The sequence below is a fragment of the Elephantulus edwardii genome, unplaced genomic scaffold (assembly GCF_000299155.1).
Source record: "Elephantulus edwardii isolate Elephantulus edwardi_28Jun2011 unplaced genomic scaffold, EleEdw1.0 scaffold00083, whole genome shotgun sequence".
Taxonomy (NCBI): domain Eukaryota; kingdom Metazoa; phylum Chordata; class Mammalia; order Macroscelidea; family Macroscelididae; genus Elephantulus; species Elephantulus edwardii.
The window spans coordinates 11228461-11245937 of NW_006399833.1; the positions used below are offsets into that span (position 1 = coordinate 11228461).

At 38.9% G+C, this 17477-nt stretch overlaps 1 protein-coding gene and 1 pseudogene across 1 annotated transcript in view; both read right to left on the reverse strand.

The window, feature by feature from the left end:
* Positions 1–17477, reverse strand: part of TRPC5 (transient receptor potential cation channel, subfamily C, member 5) — a 263323-nt gene that overhangs the window by 25077 nt on the left and 220769 nt on the right. The gene's annotated exons all lie outside the window — the stretch shown is intronic.
* Positions 9246–10635, reverse strand: LOC102848956 (annotated as a pseudogene).

Below are 17477 nucleotides of genomic sequence, written 5' to 3' on the forward strand. Positions count from 1 at the left end.
GCAAGGATGGTTCAACATAAGAAAAATAATTAATGTAACTCATCACATTAACAAAGCAAAGAACAAGAACCACATGATCCTATCAATTGATTCAGAAAAGGCCTTTGACAAAATCCAACACCCTTTCCTGATTAAAACACTCAACAAAATAGGATTAGTGGGGAATTTCTTCAGCATAGTAAAAAGTATATACACAAACCTGAGAGCCAACATTGTTTTCAATGGAGCGAGATTAAAGGCATTCCTCTTGAGAACAGGAACTAGGCAAGGATGCCCACTATCACCTCTCCTATTCAATATAGTATTGGAAATCTTAGAGATAACAATAAGGCAAAAGAAGAGAATAAGAGGTACCCAAATTGTAAAAGAGGAAGTAAAATTATCTCTATATGCAGATGATATGATAGTATACTTAGAAAATCCTAAAGACTAAGCAAGAAAACTACTAGACATAGATGATCAATTCAGCAAAGTGGCAAGATACAAGATCAACATACAAAAAATCAATTGGACTTCTCTACAGTGACAAAGAGATTATAGAACTGGAGCTCAGAAAAGCAATACCCTTCACAATAGTTAATCACAAGATTAAATACTTAGGAGTAAACCTAACCAGAAGCACAAAGGTACTATTCAAAGAAAATGACAAAACATTATTACAAGAAACAAAAAGAGATCTGGAGAAGAGGAAGAATATTCCTTGCTCATGGATAGGAAGACTCAATATTGTAAAAATGACAATACTACCAAAGGCAATTTACACTTTCTTTTTTTTTTGCAATTTATAGTTTCAATGCAATCTCAATATAAATATGAATTCCATAAACTAACGAGGTGAAAAAGGCAATCTTCAATTTCATTTGGAATGGAAAGAGGCCCCAAATAAGCAAAGTGCTCCTTAAAGAGAAAGAAGGTAGGAGGCATCTCACCCTCTGATTTCAAATCCTACTACACTGCTGTGGTGGTCAAAACAGTGTGGTACTGGTACAATGACAGACATAAATCAATGGATAGGTGTGTCAGAGACAATGAGATTGGCACAGGATAGAGCAGGGTTTAGGGCTGTTGTATACAGAGTTGCTATGAGTCACAGGCAACTTGATGGCACATAACAACAACAACATCATGATGTTGCCTATTGGCCCATTAGCAAGGATTTTTTGTCTTCTTGATGTTGAGAAATAATCTATATTGAAGGCTGTAGACTTTTATCTTCTGCAGTAATCGTTTCATATCCTCACTTCCAGCAAGCAGGCTTGTGTCATCTGCATAACGCAAGTTGTTGATGAGTCTTTCTCCCATCTTGATGCCCCATTCTTCTTCATAGTGTCTAGCTTCTCACATGTAGATTGAATAGGTATGGGAAAAGGATACATCACTAATTTTAAACTATGCAGTGTTTTCTTACTCTGTAAGTCAAAAGCTTTTTTTTTTTAGGTATAGATCTAGTATGAGCATGACTAAATGTTATGGGATTCCCACATGTGTTCAAATCACTAACTTTTTGGATAACTGTCAAGATTTTAATCCTTCTTGTCACTAGAGTTCCTTGATTCTCTCCTAGATTCTCAAAAAGGAACAATATTACAATGTTACCCATAGCCTTCACAATTACTTGCTATTCATCAGAGAGCTGGACAATGATCAAACATGACAGAATTGATACCTTTGAGTTGTAGTTCTGGAGAAGAGTGTTGAATATGCCATGGACTTCCAAGAGAACTACCAAGGGTCCTGAAGAGGGTGAAACCAAGCTGCTCCTTGAAGGCAAAGATTTTGAGACTCTGTCTTACATACTTTGGGCATATCACCAGGAGAGACCAGTCTTTGGAGAAGGACAAGATGCTTGGAAGGGTGGACGGACAGTGCAGGAGAGGAAGATCCTGGATGAGATGAATTGACACAATAAGTGTGGTAACAAGGGTAGGTGTGTCAGAGACAGTAAGATTGGGCTAGGATAGAGCAGGGTTCAGAAGTACTGTGCATAGGGTCACAGTGTGTTGTAGACAACTCAATGGCACATAACAACAACAACATACTTATTCTAGACTTCTGATCTCTTGAATTTTAAATTATTAATTAGTGTTGTTTCAAGTCAACAAATTTGAGGTAATTTGTTTCAGCAATAATAGGAAAATAAGATAGGGATAGAGAAACAGAGACCATTTTTAGGAGGCAGCAGTAGTGCATATTTTTGGACAGCGAATTTACCATAACATTTCTTGATAGTTAAGTAAAGGGAAAAAAATCTAAAACAGTCATCATGGTTTTGTTGTTCTGATAAAAGAAATTTAATTTATCTTCATAGACAACTACTTTCATATGTGTCTGAAAGTTGGACTATGTATAAGGATGACAGAAGAATAATTAATGACTTTGAGCTATGGTGTTGGCAAAGAGTACTGACTAATCCAAGGACTTCCAAAAGAATAAACAAATTTGTTTTGGAGAAAGTGCAACCAGGGTGCATCCTCGAGTCATCTCATATACTTTGGGCATGTTGTCAGGACAGGACAGTTTTTGATAGAAGACATCAAGGTAACATCTTTTGATAAAAGACAAAATGATCAAAACAACTATGAGATATCATCTCATCCCAGTAAGAATAGCAAAATATAACAGAACAGCAAGCAACAAATGCTGGCGAGGATGTGGAGAACCTGGAACTCTTATTCACGGTTGGTGGGAATGTAAGATGGTGCAACCATTGTGAAAGGCGGTGTGGCGCTTTCTCAAAAAATTGCAAATAGAGATATCATTTGACCCAGCAATCCCATTACTGGGAATATACCCCAGAGAGACCATGTCTGCCATCCAAGCAGATATATGCACACCCGTGTTTATTGCAGCTTTGTTTACAATAGCAAAGAGTTGGAAGCAGCCTAAGGGCCCATCAACAAACGAATGGATAGAGAAGCTGTGGTATATTCGCACAATGGAATACTATGCTGCATTGAAAAACAAGGAACTCATGCAATATTATTCAAAGTGGGTGACCCTGGAGGACATTATGCTGAGTGAAATATCTCAGTCACAAAGGGACAAATACTGCATGGTGCCACTGTTGTAGAATGGGTCTGACATCAGGGTGGGGATATGACAAAAAAAACTGGATAAATTATGTATATTGTATTGAAACAGATGAGGGAAAGAACAGATTAGAAGTGATATATGATTCAGTATTATGGTTAGCCCAGGAATCCAGAATTAAGGTTGCATAGAGAAGTGTACTTGGAGTGGGGGGTGGGGAAGGGATGTGGGAATTGTATACTAATGAAGGAATTTTTTTTCTTTTTCTTTTTTCTCTCTTCTGAGGGGGAAGCGAGCTGGTGGGGAGGGGTGGGAAGGGAGAAAATTGCGGCAATGAATGAATGGAAATCCAAAACCTCTGTAAAAAAAAAAATAAAAAATAATAAAAAAAAAGACAAAATGGAAAGACCTTCACAAAGATGGATTGGCACAGTGACTGTAACAATGAACCCAAGTCTATCAGAGAAGATAGTAAGAATGAGGCAAGCTAGGGTAAGGTTCACTTGTGTTGTTCATAGCACCACTATATGTCCTAGTCAACGCAAAAGCACATAAAAATAACAAAGACAACATTATTTTACTGGAACCATTGTTATAGATATTTTGAGAACAGGCTCTGAAATATGGAAACAAGATATTCCAACTGCCAAGATGCTTATGGTGTAAGAAAAAAATTGGAACATCTCTTCATTTGCTAGCACATGAAATCTTAAAAGGGATAGCTATACCTTGCATTGTATAGCTTGGAGTGTGTCCTACACTGAGTTCTCCAAAGAAGCAAAACCAATGAAGCATGTATATATACAAAAGGATTTCTTTCAAGGAAAGGGCTTTGTTGTTAGCTACCATCAAGTCACCTGTGACTCATCACAGCCCAATGTACAACAGCTCTGATCCCTGCCCTTTCCTGAGCCAGTCTCACGAACTCCGACACACCTAATCCCATTGCCCCAGTTATTGTGTCAATCCATCTCATCCGGAGTTTTCCACTCCTGTGCTGTCTTTCCACTCTTGCAAGCATGATGTCTTTCTCCGAGGACTGGTCCCTCCTGGCCACGTACCCACAGTATGTGAAATGGAACTTCAGAATTTTAGCCTCCAAGGAGGAACTTGGTGTCACCATCTCAAAGACAGACCTATTTGTTTTCTTGACAGTCTATGGTATGTTCAAGACTCTTCTCCAGTACCATAACTCAAGGGCATCAATTCCTCTTCTATCATCCTTAGTCATTGTCCAGCTCTTTAATGCATAGCATGTAATTGCAAAGACCATATCCTAGATCATGTGCACCATAGTCTCTGGACTGACATAATTGCTCCTCAACACTCTAGAGAGATCTCTGACAGCAGACTTCCCCCTTGCAATTTGTCTTTTGATTTCCTATTTTATGGTGCCAAGGGTGTTGAATGTAGAACCAAGCAAGCTGAAATTGTTAACAACCTCAGTCTCTTCTATCATGGTGCTGCCAATTTGCCCAGTGGTAAGAATCTTTGTCTTCTTGATGTTAAGCTTCAATCCATATTTTTTTAAAATAACAATAAATTTTTTAAAATTATATGGAAAATATTGGGTGATATTCATTTTTCTAGGCTTCATCATTGTCTGAAAAGAATCAATACTTTCCAAAGTAATTAAGAACCACTGAAATGGAGACTGTTGATCTCTTAGATTCTTAATGTCTGTTATGGATAAGAGATAATAACCATTTGTAGAGGCTAGAAAAATCACAAATCTGGAGATCTTAGCCATGTTCACATGAGTGCAGGGGCTGAAAAATCTAAAATTGGCCAGACAGGCAGAAAGCTGCTAGCTTATAGGGTTGTGGGAGCTGGCAAATCCGAAAATATGACAGCCAGATGGCAGTCAGTTTGCTCATGTTCCAAGAACCAGAGGACAAAGGATAATGAGTGGGATGCAAGGTTGATAGAGGAGTAAGGTTTTCCAGAATACCTTTATCTATGGAAGGTAGACCATAACTCCAAGAAAACTCCCCTGCACCTGACTGGCTGCTCACGTTAGATCACAACATGGAGTATGATTATATAGTACCAGCCAAACCACTGAGAATCATATGCTGGCCAACTTGATACATAACCTTAATAATCATCACAGTTTCTGAGTGAGCATTTTAGTCTATTAGTGAATCCTAATATTTTGCTCCTTATCCTTTCAAGTAGTCCATGAAATCTCGCAATTTCTTTTCAAAATAGCAGTTTTTAGCTGTCATATGACATCCAGTAGAACAGGTATTTTTTTATAAACCTGAATCCAAATATGAACTTAAGGAAATCAATGTTCCTATTAAAATTATGCAAGTTGAGTGAAGAGAAAATTAATATACAATATATTGATCAGACAGTGTTTATAATTAGTTATACTAATACCACATACAAGCAAACTCCTGCTGAAGATTGTCCAAAACCAACTGAAAGTGTACATTGACAGAGAACTTCCAGAAATACAAGCCTGGTTTAGAAGAGGCCGTGGCACTAAGGATATCATTGCCAATGTCAGATGGGTCTTGGCTGAAAGCAGAGAATACCAAAGGAATGTCTATCTATGTTACACTGACTATGCAAAGACATTTGACTGTGTCTGTATCACAACAAATTGTGGCTAGCTTTGAGAAGAATGGGAATCCCAGAACACTTGATTGTGCTTATGTGAAACCTATACTTGGACCAGGAAGCAGTCCTCAGAACAGAACAAGGAAACACTACATGGTTCAAAATCAGGAAAGGAGTGTGTCATAGATGCATCCTTGTCCCTGTACCTTTTCAATCTATATGTGGGACTGATCATTTGAGAGCCTGGACTTTATGAGAAGGAATATGGCATCAGGGTTGGGTGAAGAGTTATTGACAACCAGCGCTATTCAGATGGCACAACCTTGCTTGCTGAAACTGAGGAGGACCTGAAGCATTTGCTGCACAGGGTCAAGGACTTTAGTCTGCAGTATGGATTGAAGCCCAACATCCAGAAAACAAAGATTCTCTCTACTGGGCCAACTGGGAGCACCATGATAGATGGAGGAGAGATTGAGGTTGTTAACAATTTTAGCTTGCTTGGTTCCACAATCAACACCTTTGGCAGCAGTAGTCAGGAAATCAAAAGACATATTGCATTAGGAAAATATGCTGTCATAGACCTGTCAAGAGGGCTAAAGAGCAACAGTGTCCGTCTAGAGACTAACATGTGTGCATGATCCAGGCCATAGTCTTCACAGTGGCTTGCTATGCATCAGAGAGCTGGACAATGACCATAGATTACAGAAAAATCTATGCCTTTGAGTTGTGGTGCTGGAGAACCGTATTGAACATACCATGACTGCCAAAAGAACTTACAGGTCTGTCATACAGAGGGTGAAACCATGGTGTTCCTTGAGGGCAAGGCTTTTGAGACTCTTTCTCACATACTTTATGCATGTTACCAGGAGGGACCAGTCCTTGGAGAAGGACATCATGCTTGGAAGGGTGGAGGGAGATTTCAGGAGAGGAAGACCCCAGATGAGGTGGATTGACACATTAACTGGGGTACTGAGTGTAGTTGTGTCAGAGAGAGTGAGATTGCCTCAGGATAGAGCAGGGTTCAGAGCTACTGTGCATAATGTTTCATTGTTAACCTAAAGGTCACATTTCTCTGGCAGTTTGAATTCGCCATTGGGTAATCTCCTCCTTTGAGCTTTATAGCTTTGGAAATCTGCTGGAAGATCAGCTTTGAGTCAGTTCTGACTTGACAGAAATGACCATTTTTGACTAATGGATGCATTGGTGATACCTGTACCTCTTTTAACACAAAAACCAAACTCATTGCCATTTAATTGACTCTGGCTCATTTTTGTTATTGTTGTTTTTACAATCCTACACTAGGGAACTCTAGGATTTCCAAGGTTGTAAATATTTATGGAAGTAGATTGTTACATTTTTCCCTCAAGGAGCAGCTAGTGGGTTTGAACAGTAGACCTTTCAGCTTGCAGCCAAGCACTTCACCACTTACCAGCCACCAGAGCTCTTTATAGTATTGTAAACAAAACAAAACATTTAGCCGAGGCAGGTTCATTAAAGACCTTTTAGTACAGAGTATATCTTCCTCTCAGAGTTTTCAAGTCTGTAAATCTTGGTAGCCCAACATTTAATCTATTATATTACTAGTTCTCCTTCCCAGTTATTTTTTAAACAAATTTTACTACCATTATTTCCAAAGAGAGACTGTTGATTTCAAACCACTGACTCTTCAATTAGCAGCCCAACACATGAACCACTATTCCAGCAGAGCTCCTTAATTCTAGTGTGTCTCCTAACCTCTTATTATTGTTAGGTGCAATCAGGTCAAGTAGGACTCATAGCAACCACTATGAACAACAGATCTGAATCCTGTCCTATCCTGTGCAATCCTCATCATCTCTGATACACTTGAGCCCATTGCTAGGAGGCACTAAGTGGCTTTTTGGGTCAAACGAGCAGAAGTTAGTTCAAAAGAAAAAGAAATCTAGCATTTAAACGAAGAGCCACTATTAAAGTCCACTATTTAACATGGTTATAAATAAGCACAAATCTTAATATTTCATGAATCTTCAATATTTTGATACTGATATTATAGTATGAATTATTTCTATTGTAATCTTTTATCATTTATTTTTATATAGTTCAATTCATCCATGTGACTTATTTTGCCACTTGTGCTTTTCTTTTGCTACCAGAGCTGAGAAGTAATTGTCTAACATAAGTTCATTTAAATTAATTCCTATGTTTTCTTCTAAGAAGGAGCCCAGGTGGTCCTTTGGTTAAGTGCTCAACTGCTGACTAAGAAGTTGGCAGTTATGACTTACCAGCTGCTCTACAGCAGAAAAATGTGGCATTCCATTGTAATTAATATTCACATCTTTGGAAATCCTGTAGATTAGTTCAACTTGGTCCTATAGGTTTCTATGAGTCCTAATTGACATGATATCAATGGATTTTGCTTCTTTCCTTGTAAGTTTGTTTTTAGTAAGAGATCTATTAAGATACCACTTCAATACCCTGAGATAAACTCTTTAAACATGTACAGTCATTTTAAAATATTCATCGACTTGTGGAACTATTGCCACTATCTAATAAGAGAACATTCTTTATCATTATCAAAAGAAACTCTGTCTCCATGAGCAGTCATCCCCTACACTTTTCCACCTCTACTCCTTGCAATTTCTAGTCTACTTTCATCTGTATGTATTTATCTATTCTGGAAATTTCATTTAGATGGAATAATGTAATATTGGTCATTTGTGTATGATTGCTTTCATTTAGCATGCGTTCTCAAAGTTTGTCCAAGTTGTAATATGTATCAGTACTTCACTGCTTTTAATTGGTAAATAATATGCCATCATACAGTATTAGCACACCTTGTTTATCCATTCATCAGCCAATGCACATTGGTGTTGGTTTCACTCTCTGGTTATTATGAATATCATATTTTCAGTTATCCTGGATGGTTCATATGGTATCTCTGTCTTTTGGAAGAAATGTCAAACTATTTTCTACAATAGCCAAACCATTTTATATTCCTGTTGGCAATGTATTTTGTTGTTGATGTTGTTAAGTGCCTTTGAGTAGAATATGGCTTATTGCAACCCAATGAACAGCAGAATCTTACCCTATCCTGTGTCATCAACAACAATGTTTGTCATGCAAAAGCACAGTCTTGTAGTCATTGTTTCAGTCCATCTCTTGAGGGGCTTCTTCTCTTTCTCTGACCTTGTCTGACATGATGCCTTTTTCCCAGAACTGGCCCTCCTGACAACATGCCCAAAATATGTGATACAGAGTTTCACTGTCTTTGCCTCTAAGGAGCACCTCCTACAAGACAGATTTGTTTTTCTTTGGGCCGTCTGTGAGATAGTCAAGACTGCCAACAACACAGTTCAAAGGCCTGCATTCTTAGTTGGTCTTTCTTCTTCATTATCTAACTTTCAGATGCATAAGAAACAATTGAAAATACCATGGTGTGGATCAGGCATATTCAGTCTTTAAAATGATATCTATGTTGTTTGGCACTTTAAAGAAGCCTTCAATATGCTATTACTGTCTGTCTCTTTTTTTTAACTTAAGAAAAATTAATAGCTTTTTTCCCTCTTAATCCACATTTAGAAAGTAGATGGTAGAAAAGATCTTATGAAGTGGACCAAAGGACAGTGTAATAAATAGAGTCAAGAGTTGCAAACCCAAGGTCAAGTAGCCTAGGGCTTGCCCATCAGAGGTGAAGAAAGGTCTTTGGTGACTTTGGAGTTCAGTTGAGGAATTGTGCTAATCTTCAGGAGTTTGCTACTCACATATTTATTCTTGATGGCAATAAATGTCATTAACTTTTCATTTACTTTCACTGTATTTTTGGCCATGTGCTGCATGACTTCGAGCAGTTCAGTCTCTGTATATCTTGTGTAGTGTTCAATCTCTGTATATCTTGTGTAGTATTCCTGCTTTAAGCTCCATTTTCCTTGGCCTAGAACTTTCTGGGACAAGTAGGAAGATACCGCTGCTACTTGAGAAGGGTGATAACACATCAGTGAGAGTCAGCACCATCAAACACTTGCCTAATATGTGCTGTTCAACATCAACCTCCTCAGCTTTTGATGTTTGTCTTAAGAGGTGTAGAAACAAGGATTGACCCATCTCAAAGTTCAATTCTACCAAAATTAGTTTCCATGTGTTGTATTTGGGAACTGGTATAAGCATTATCTGTGATATATAAATCAAATCTTCAATATTTGGAGAAAACATTTCCTCATACTTGGAAGCCAACAGTAGATCTGTGATCACAACCAGCCTCAAACAGCCTTAGATACAGACAGATCTCCTTGATGTAGTCACTGCAGAGTGGAGATTCTCCCAATCTCCATTACCAATACCCTCAATTTTGCAGAACAAGGTATCAGAGAAAGCATGGCAGAGAATCTCTTCTTTCATGGAGATATCCTTGGATTGAGAAGATGGACTCATTGGAGCCAACGTTTCCATTTGTACTGGTTTCACAGAAGTAGTAGGTTTTAGTGGTTTCCTGGCACTTGTTGTTTTGATGGTTGTGTTGATGGAACAGGTGCTTTGGTATTTTTAAGTTTTTTTGGCTACCTGTGCTGCTCTGGTTGTAACTTTATTTCTAATTTCTTCTAAAACTCCCCATCTAGTCACATGGTTCTTAGTTTTAGAATTCATTTCTTTGCCAACAGTTTTCAAATTATTGGACATGGCTGGCCGTCAGAGCAGTGCCATAAGTGACCAGGAAGGTAAGGGTGACAGCCTGGCTCAGGATTGAAAAGGTCACAGATCGAAACGGGTGGGCATGGACTTCTAAGACCCTGTTGGGTCTAACTTTTAGCTTACTGTCTTTCTCTTAAACTGCTTAAGTGATCGTCTCTTTATGCTAGCTCGTTCTGACTGGGTGCTCTGCCTACATCCATCTCCTAGACTGGCAAAGACATTCTCTCTAATCAGGCAGACTAACCAAGGCCCCTCTGAGGCCAGCAAACACTCTGCCCCAGATTGGGGTCCCCCTTCCCCTTAACACACCCTGGACATACCCTAGACTGAAGAGGTGCTATCTGACTCACATTTTGAGGACTTGGTCACCATTAAGACAAGCAGAAACTCTGACTTGACTTGGCACCCCAACCACCAGAGAGACACCACCTTTATGTTTGGAGGACCACATCATCAGAGCTCCCTAAATAAAGGAGTGCTTGAAATACCACTCTGCTGCTTATGGGCAGCTAGGGCTCTTAGAATTAAGGATGGGGACAATTTTTTGCACATACTTTGGGCTGGAAAAAGTAAGAGGGTCTGAGAAAGAGAGGAAGGCCCTCAATGAGCTGGACTGACCCAGTACTAACAAGGGGTTTGAACATATCAAAGAGCGTGAAGATGGCTCAGAACAGGGAAAGGTTCAGGTCTGTTGTTCATGAGGTTGCTATGAGGCAGAGTTGACCGGATAACATGAACAGCAAGAGGAGAGTGTTAGCAAGCAAAACAACCTCAGGCAAGTCAATCTGCATGTCTAAGAGTTTCCTCAGCTGTTAAAAGGAGGAAATACTGACTGAGAGAGAAGCTCGACTCTGTTTCTGAGGTGGCTATGAGTCATTGTTGACTCAATAGCACTTAGCAACAACAAAGTATTAGCAAGCAGAATTGCATCTAAACATCAAGAAGACAAAAATCCTCAACACTGGCCTGATAAGTGACACCATGAGAGATGAAGAAAAGTGACACCATGAGAGATGATAAAAATATTGAAGTTTTCAACTATTCCATCTGACTTGAAGCCACAATAAACTCCAGCAGTCAGGAGGTCAGGAGACATACTGCACTGGGAAAGTCTGCTGGCAGGAGCGTCTCCAGATTATTGAGGGCCAGTGATGTCAGTTTGAAGACTAAGATGAGCCTGATTCAGGCCACTGTCTTTTCAATCATATATCTGAAAGTTGGGCAATAACAAAGTATGACAGAAGAAGAATTGATGCCTTTGAGCTGTGGTGCTGGAGAAAATTGATGAATATTCCTTTGACTGTCAAAAGAATAAACAGACAAGTCATGGAGGAACTGCAGCTGGAGTGCTCCTTGGAGGCAAAGATGACAACTCTTTTTCTCACATTCCTTGGAAAGGGACATCATTCTTGGAAAGGTGGAAGGTCAGCAAAAGACAGGACAACCTTTAACCAGATGGACTGACACAGTGACTCCAACAATGGGCTAAACGTGTCAGAGATGGGAGGATGGCACAAGATAGGACAGGGTTCAGCTCAGCTGTACATAGGGTCACTATGAGTCATACTAGACTCAATGGCACCCTGTCAAGTGACATTGTTGTAGAAATAAATGCAAAATGCTTAAGCTCCTTCTTGGTATGTAGTAAGAGTTACAACATTATTGACTCCTTCTCCTCCATTTCTGAGCCTATAATATGGTGGACAAACATTGAATTCTCCTTTTACCTTCTAATGGCCTAGGCTGACTTCCTTGGATATACCTTTATGTTTCTCTTGAACAGCTCTTGAAATGAAGTACAAGTTCAGTAAGTCTTTCTTAAAATGAACCAAGCCACATTTACAAACACTGAATTCCATCTCTAGACACACTCAAAAGTGAGTCTGATGAGCTAGCTCCTATGGGTATTGAGCTATTTTCTAATAAACATAGCCAGACATCTGGTATCTGGAAATACTCTCACTCGTGACTACTTTTCCTCTTCTATGTGAGTTTAGTTTGTGTTTGTTTGTGAATGGTTTAAATAATAAGCAGTTAGGCTCTCTCTCTTTAAAAATAATTTTATGCAGGTTTAGGAAAAGGAAAGCATTTGATTTTGTCATCGAGCAGAAATCTGTAGTGGGCCAAGTTAAACATTGTAGACAATTTAATGACTGCTACCAAATGCACGTTCACTGTCATAAATAGAGATACATGTTAGCTGTCATAGATAGAAATTTTTGCCAGACTTCTTCATTATTTGTGGGTTGTTTTATTTCTTTTTTTTTCTAATTTCAGAGGGCTTTCTGGTGAACCTCATTGCTTCTATCCTCCTCAGATAAATGTATGATTCTGTCTAAGAATTCTGAAATCAACTCAAGGCTTCCAATTGCTGCCAATCCATTCTTCTAGTGTTTCAGTGGAATCAGGTTTGGAACTGCTGTAAAATAACTTGGCAGAGAAGTTATTACAAGCCATTGACTCAACAATTTTCTCCATGGATTTATTACATATTAATTTATCATCTATCTGTGCAGTCATCTTCATTCGTGTGTTGGGCAACTACCTACAATAGTCTCAACACTCTGCTAGATGCTGAATATACAGATATAACAGCCCACGAGTTGTTGTTAGGTACCATCGAATCGAGTACAAGTCATATGTACAACTCAGTGATCAACAGATCTGAACCCTGTCCTATCCTGCAGTATTATCATCTCTGACATATTTGAACCCATTGCTGTAGTCACTATCTCAAGCTGTCTCTTTCTCTGTCCCTCTGACTTTGCAAGCATGATATCCCACTCCAAGGAATAGCCTTTTCCAACAATGCCCAAAGTATGTAAGAAGTTTCCTCATCCTAGTCTCCAAGGAGCACTCCAGTGGCACTTTCTCTAAGACCTATCTGTTCTTTTGGTAGTCTACATGATAGTCAGTGTTCTTCTCTAATATCACAGCTCAAAGGCATTGATTCTTCTTCTGTCATCCTTATTCCTTGTCCAGCACTAAGTTGATCATAACCTAAATCAGACTACCCATGAGGGGAATGATATCACACATATGAGAAGACACAATTTCAATACAAAGGGGGCACTTGAGTCCTGAAGATTAATAAATAACACACCATCTGGAAGAATTGGTTAAACACTGTGAGCTATTAAGTGATAAAGTAAGTATTTATTCACAAATATTTATGAAATTGACTTTCATAAATTGACATTGACTTTTCCCTTGCTCAGTACCAGTATTTTGTGGTGATGCCCTTTTGTACTGTCTTTTTTACTCTTTATAGCCAATTTTGAATTTTGAGCATTCGCCCAGATCGGCCCCCAGCTTGATGCCTTTGTGCATTTCTACAACTGTGCAGTGATCCTGTTTGTTCACTTAATACCACATGGCCTGACAGATGTATTCTAATTCACATGTGTGCTCTGCATTGCCTTTTAAATTGTCAGCTCCTATGAAACAGGCCAGGGTGTCTATTTATTTTAATTATGTTCACAGCATCAGTGCAATGTAGTTTAATGCTGTATAATATACAGCATACCCTCAAGTATTGTTGACTTGCTTAACTTCTGAACACATGGCCATGCCGGGGTCAAAGGAACATATCTGTTCAATTTCACATTTCTTAACAAATATGAGCTCAAGATTATTTTCATTGCAATCAAACTACAAGGCAAATTGCTTACCAGCCTTTGACAAAATCTTATGCACTCTCAGATCTCCTGCCAGCAACCATCTTGCCCCAACAAATTGGAAAGTGTTATAATATATTGCAAAGGGAGAGTGGCAGGCACAGACACAGTGAGAGCAAAGCTAATAATAACTCTTAAGGAGAAAAGCTTTTCCTGGGGATTTTGGTCACTACAGCTCATTTGTTAGAGGGGTATTTTGAGAAAGGGCTATTTTTGTCTCCTTCACAGTAAGACCTGCTTACTTCATTTATATATAAGGTCATCTATGGTTCCCTATGAAGGGAAACAACACAAGTTGCTGTGACATACACACTGGAAAAATAGATGTGAGAGAATTCCTTTTTCCTCTCATAGAACATCTGTCTCACTTGGCCAGCATTCTTCTCCTGATAGAACCCAAGGCATGTTTTCCCAACCTTGTAATGCATCAGAATCATATGTGGTATTTATTAAAAATTCAGATTTCTGGATTCCATCAGAAATTATATATTTGTCCTGGAAAGGGTTAAACCGGGTGGCTCCTTGGAGGCAAGGATTCTGAGGCTCCGTCTAACATACTTTGGACATGTTGTGAGGAGAGACCGGTCCTTAGAGAGGGACATCATGCTTGGAAGGGTGGAGGGACAGCGCAGGAGAGGAAGGCCCTCTATGAGGTGGATTGATTCAGTGACTGGGATAATTGGGATGGGAGTGTCAGAGACAGTGCAATTGGCACAGGACAGAGTGGAGTTTAGGGCTGTTGTACATAGGGTCGCTATGAGTCACAGGTGACTCGACGGCACATAACAACAACAACAACAGCAACATTATAGTTTTGCAACAGGGACAAGAAAACAGTATTTTTAAAATGTAAATATTTATTATGTATCATAGCTTTGTACCCTTATTAGTTCATTTTAACATTATATACAATGATGCACACACATGTTCACTGTAGCATTATTCATAATAGCAGAGAGATGGAAACAACTCAAGTGCCCAGCAACAAATGAATTGATAGAAAAACTATGGCGTATTCAGACACTAGTCTACCATGCCACAATGAGAAATGGTGAGGAATTTGTGAAACATTACACAACCTGGTTGAATCCAGAGGTATTTTGCTGGGTGAGAGAAGCTGGCCCAAAAAGGACAAATACTGTGTAGGAATATTGTGATAAAATGCTAGAGAAAGGTGTATGTACACAGAGAATCAGTCTAGTCTACAGAGAGTATCAGTCTAGTATTACCAGGGGCAAGGAGGGGTGAGATAGGAGGGGACAGTAGAAAGTGAATTGACCAGTAGCACTTACTAGGATGTGTGAAGGGGAGTCCGGACAATGTCCTTTACAATCAGGCATTGTTTTTATTATAATCAATGTTAATGAACAAAAGATGCATGAATAGTCAACTGGAAAAATATACTCCAATATACTTAGTAAACTTTCATTCAAATCACAATATAAAAATAAATATACAATACTCTTCCAATATGGAAGCATTCTGAATTTCTCTGAACCATATGATGCTCTGAAGCAGGGATAGTTCCCTGAACGAGTATTTGCATCCACTACTTACTAAACATGTACACTGATCTAGTGGAGGTCAATGCCCTATCACCAAACCTCCTCTCCTTTAGTGAAGAGCCAATGTCCTCTCTAGGTAAATAGTCACTCATCCTATCATTAATATCACATTAAGGCAAAACACTGTTGAAGATCATTAAAAAAAGGTATATATGATTAGATATTTTTGTCTTGACATGAGTCCAGAATGAAGGCTGCATAGTGGAGTGGACTTCGGGGGAAGGATTATATAACAATGAAAGAATTTGTCTTTAACTTTTCAAAGAGAAGAACGAAATGGAGGGGAGGCATGGGCAGGGAGAAAAGTGCAACAATGAAAGAATGGAAATACAAAGTCTGTAAGTTTTCATTAAAACTAATAATAATAATAATAATATAGTAATGGTTAGAACAGTACATAGAGAACTGCCAGAAGTTGAAGCTGGATTTAGAAGAGGTCGTGGCACCAGTGTTATCACTGCTGATGTCAGATGGATCCTGACTGAAAGAAGAGAATACCAGAAGAATGCCTATTTGTGTTCTATTGACTATGCAAAATGATTTGACTGTGTGGCTCATGGCAAATACGGCTAACATTGAGAAGCATGAGAATCCCAGAGCACTTAATCATGCTGGTGTGACACCAAGACCAAGAGGCTGTCATGTCAACAGAGCAAGGGAACCCTGCATGGTTTAAAATTAAGAAAGTTGTACATCAGGCTTGTACCCTCTCTCTATACCTATTCAATTGATATACTGAGCAAATTATTCTAGAAGCTGGATTCTATAAAGAAGATTGTGGCATCAGGATTAGAAGACTCATCAATAGCCCAAGTTATGAAGATTACATAGCCTAGCTTGCTGAAAGTGAGGGAGACTTAAAAATGCTTGCTGCAGAAGGCTAAACATGGAAACCTTCTATATAAATTACATATCAACATCAATAAGACAAAAATCCTCATCATTGGACTGATAAACAACTTCATGATAGACAGAGAAAAGATTGACACTGTCAATCACTTCATCTTACTTGGATCCACAATCAATACACTTGGTACCAGTAGTCTGGAGTGCAGGAGACATATTGCACTGGGAAAGTCTTCAGTCAGGTACCTCTCCAAACTATTGAAGAGCAGTGATGTTAGTCTGAAGCCTAAGATGTAACTGATTTTCAATTATTTGCTATTCATCTGAGAGCTACACAATGAATAAGGATGATAGAAAAAGAATTGATGCCTTTGAGTTGTGGTACTGTAAAAGAGTACAGAATATTCCATGAATTGCCAAAAGAACAAACGCTGTCTTGGAGAAGATGCAGCCAGAGTACTCCTTGGTGGCACAGATGCTAAAGCTTCACCTCACCTACTTTGGGAGTGTTGCTAGGAGAGGAGGAATAACATGCTTGGGAAGGTGGAGGAATGGCAAAAGAGAGGAAGATCCTCAACAAGGTGAACTGACACAGTGACTACAGCAATAGGCTCATGTGTGTCAGAAATTGTGAGGACGGCTATGAATAGGACAGGACATCTACTAACAATAACAAAAATCTTAAAGAACCTTCTCAATTGGTATTACAATAAAGTGTTAATTCCTACTGAACATGTGAGTTGCTTTGTGGGATGGCAATTTATCTGGTTTTCCTCAGTTCCACAGTCATGAAATAGCTGATAATCCTTCACCATAGTTATGACTGCTAGGCAGATGGCATGTATTGTTTTGGCTATTTAAGGATGTAGTGTGTATTCCTTTCTTATTGGTTAAGGAGCTTCCAGTCCTTATAACCATCTCAAATCTAATGTATAAACTGAGTTCCTAAATTTCAAGGAAAAACTCAAAGCCCCTGTTTCAGCTCTAATTTTCCCATACTAGAACTGCAGCCTCCAATATGGATTGAGGTTCAATGTCAAGAAGACAAAGATTCTCACCACTGGACCAATTGGCAGCATCAGGATGGATGGTGAAGAGATTGAGATTGTACACAGCTTTAGTTTCC